This window comes from Trachymyrmex septentrionalis, unplaced genomic scaffold, assembly GCF_001594115.1.
Source record: "Trachymyrmex septentrionalis isolate Tsep2-gDNA-1 unplaced genomic scaffold, Tsep1.0 scaffold85, whole genome shotgun sequence".
In the NCBI taxonomy this organism is placed as follows: domain Eukaryota; kingdom Metazoa; phylum Arthropoda; class Insecta; order Hymenoptera; family Formicidae; genus Trachymyrmex; species Trachymyrmex septentrionalis.
The window spans coordinates 120,971-124,913 of NW_017306038.1; the positions used below are offsets into that span (position 1 = coordinate 120,971).

The 3,943-nt window shown below is 55.1% G+C and overlaps 1 protein-coding gene across 2 annotated transcripts in view; it reads left to right on the forward strand.

The window, feature by feature from the left end:
- Positions 1 to 3,943, forward strand: part of LOC108755159 (neurogenic protein mastermind-like) — a 212,517-nt gene that overhangs the window by 107,588 nt on the left and 100,986 nt on the right. The window lies entirely within an intron of this gene.

Consider the following 3,943-nt stretch of genomic DNA (forward strand, 5'->3'; position numbering starts at 1 on the left):
CGGCTAAGTGTCGGTCCGATAGGACGAACAGTGTCGAGTCCGGCCGAACATAGCCGAGACTTCGCTGCCGCCGTCGCCGCGCGTGCCTCCCCGCGTGAGCGAGTAGCGAAGAGCCAGGCCGCCCAGAGCGGTCGCGATACACGTAGTCAGTGGCTGGCGACTTCTCGGAGCGTCAGGTTCTCCGTATCGAAGGGGGGGACGTGCCGTCGCATCACGTCTCCTACCGAGCCACGTGCGCAGCAGCGGTGACAGCTCGCACTGCGCGACGTAACTAACGCGACACGAGGAGCATCCTGTGACTCGGTGCATACCTCGAAGAGACTTGGACCAGTCCTCCGCGTATATCGTTCACTTTTGCGAGATTGACAGATGCGCGTTGTACGCGCAGAAGAGGAGCACTAGCGAAATTTATGAAAGCTCGCCGCGCGACAGTGATCTTCCTTTGGGTTTCTATGATGGATGCGCTGACGATACGTCGAGACATTGTATCGATTCAGTGATCTAACGATGAATGAATTACGTTACGACAGACTGAACTGGAGTTCCTCCGAAGTTGTCGGTATCGGGGCGCGGAATGCGCCCTCCGCAAGATCCGAATCGGCATTTGAAACTAAGGCACGTATAATTATTAAGAAATGTTGCGGTGTGAATTTTTTTCTTAGATCTTCGGCGAATGAAAGCCGACGAAAGTGAGTTTCCCGACACGGATAGGATTCGTCGTGGATGTGTCCGTGACGTTACTGTAAACTTGTCGCAACAACTCGGCTAACGCGCTTATCGAGACTTTCGTTAGCAACTCTCTTATCGGACTACGAGAATAACCTGACCGTGCGCGACGTAAACATTATGAATGCAGGAACCTCTCAATCGGTCGAATCGATTTCGTATTATCATGCCGGCACGTCGTGGTCGAGGCGGCTCGTTGTAATCGCGTGACGTGCTCGAGTGACACGCGCGGGAAACTCGGAAACGATCTCTGCGTGAAACGCACGTCACAAAACTAATCGATTGGGAGAGCCCCAAGGAACGAAAGTGAAATTTTGAGAATGAGAATGCGACGTGGGTACGTCGATCGCGGGCTCTACCCTTGAAAAACGCGTGGAAAAAGAAAAACAGCGGCACAAAGCGAGAAAGAGAGGAGGACGAGGGACACTTCCTGAAACACGGAAAAACTGTAAAACGCACAACGAACGACGAGCCGACCGAACGAAGACGGAGAAGGACGGAAAAAAAAGAGAGGCGAGAAAGAGAGAGAGAGAGAGAGAGAGACGCGCGGGAAGAAAAAGTTGGCGGCGAATCGTGAAAAGAGAACGGAAACGCAAAGGGGGAGAAATAGAGATTTCTGGGCACGCGCACTCCACCTGCTAGCGTGTAGTGGCACGCGCCATACCCACCGTCTCCTCCCCCCTGCCACCCTCGTCGTCACTCACACATTGCCCCCTTCGCCCCCCACCCCTACCGTCTATCTCTCCTCGTCCATCCAATTCCGTCCTATCTTTCTCTCGTGCCCTCCTGGCCCTACCGCGGCAGCCGTCGCCGCTTCTCCTCCTCCCCCCCCCTCCTCCTCTCCCGTGGGAATCCCCTCCCGTGTTCCTCTCTCACGCGTGCCGTGGCTACGAAGAGACCGGGACGCGCGGGAGTCAATCGCTCGCGGTCTTCGATAGGGCGTACAACCGACCGAGTTCTTCGCACTCTCTTCCTCTTCTTCAGTGTGCTCGATTTTTCGATTATATTCGCCAAGTCTCTCCCCCTCTCTCGGCGGAGCTTAGTGGGGGAGCTTGTCGAACTGTCAGACATTTTTCCTCTTTCGCGCTTCCAAAGCTCCGGCGAGCTTTTTCGTTTGCACGTGCGTGCGTCGCCGGTGCCGAAAGCTCTCTCTCGCGCGAGAGAAGAAGGTAGTCGGTAAACGATCGTATTATTATTTCGCGGCATGAACCGCGGAGTGGACGAGTGCGCGAGTGCCTTCCTCATCGAGGAAACAACCTAACCGGCCCGATCACAGAGCCGGTCGCCGGCCGTTCCGTTGGTTGTTTAACCATTTAAAGGGGCGCAGCGCGACTACCTGCCCTCGATCGGGTGAGACTCGTCGGGAGGGGGCCCGAGACGCCGCACGACGAGAGTCGTCAGCCGATGTTTGCGTATGAAAGAACCCGGTCGCCCTCCTCCGTCTCATCCTCCTTCTGCTGTGCGTCCACCGCGTGGGGGGAGGCGCGCGCGATCCCTGTATTGTAAACCTAGCGAGCAACGGGGCAACGGGGAGGACGACGACGACGACGACGACGGCGACGGCGACGACGACGACGACGACGGCGGCGGCGAGGACGACAATAACGTGGGCTCACACAACACGCCACGTACACGATCTCGGGGTCGCGCACGACGACGGCTACGGGAAAAGCACGACGACGTGAGAAAGAAGGGGCGAGAACAGAAGACACGTGTGTGAGAGAGAAGACGGCGCAGAGGGAGTGGGAAGCGAGACGGCGTGCTGCTTAAACGCGTCGTCGTCGTTCCTGCAACGTCGCGGCAACGAAAATAGTTTCGCGAGAGAGTCAGGCGCACGCATCGGAACTCCGAACAAAACACCGACGGCGGAGGAAGGGAGGGCGTGCGAGAAGAGTGAAGTCTGATATATATATATATGTATATATATATATAACAGTTCGGCGTTTTCGCGCTCGGTGAATCTGCAACTTCGTGACGGCGAAATTCCGCTCGATCCGTCAGTCGTGGCAAGTCCGAAGGGGACTCTCCAGAGGTGTACGGAGAGGTAACGCGACAGCGAGAGGTTAGCGGCGACACTTGATTTAGTATCTCCTGCCTCTCCTCCCGTCCCGCTCCGCCGTGAGGAGCCAGGACGTCGCACGAGCGATCAGCTGTTCGCCGAAGCGAGTCCCGTTAGATCCTGAGAATCCGCGTCGCGTGCGTTCCGTGCGTCGCCGTTCGGAAAACCACCTGTTGACGATTTACGAGGGAAAATCGAAGCGCGCGTCCGCCGACGAAAAGCCGCCTCCGCCGTCGCGATTTTCTTCCGTTTCCCACGCTGTGTGGATCATTGGAGAGAGAAGAGACCGTCGCGTTTCGGTAGGACCGTGGATCGTTTTCTGGAACGACGTCATCGTCGTGCGGCGAAACCTGCGTGCGATACGAAGCGATAACGCGTGTCAACAACGAGAGAGCGTGCTCTCTCGGACCTTGGCATTTTTTTTTTAAGTTACTCGAAGGAAACGGGGGAAGAAAAAAAAAGTACGGAAACTCTGAAAACACTTTTTGTGGAGAACTATTTGTACAAAAAGTGCTTCCCGCGACCATTGTTTCTTTTTTTGTTCCTCTTTTTTTTGGCGGAGAATGTGAATCAAGCGGCGAAAAGTCCGCCAGAGTGTGAGTGTTTTCAAGACATTGTAGAACACACCGAGACTCAAGATATAGAAACAATTGCGTCATCTCGATTATTTTTCACGGTTTCGGCTTCGATTATCGCCGATACGCATCTCGTCGGTGTGTCGGCCGGCTGTGAGAGAACTTGGCGAGGTCAGAGGTCAGGGAATAATAAGCTAGAGAGAGATACGCGGCGTGCGTAAGGCCACGTCGAAAGAAGTGTCACGTTCTTTCTCTCTGTGAAAGGGGGATCGGTAACGCGAGTGAGGAAGCGATAAGACGAGAGACGAACAAGATTTCTCGAGCAGTCTCTCTCTGAGTGATGTTGGTGTGTTAGTGCGTCGACGACGACAGCTAGTCAAATTGTTAAAAGATGGGCATTACATTAAACGAACGATCGATAGAAGGAAATCGACTTCTGCGCACGCTGTCTCGGCAGCGTGAACGAAAGGGTTGAGTGACATTTAGCGGCAGCGAGAGAGCACGAACGAATCGAGCGAGGACTCTCCTCCGGTGCCTTGTCGCGATATTTTTTTTTTTTCTTTCTTTCCCCCCCCCCCCCCCG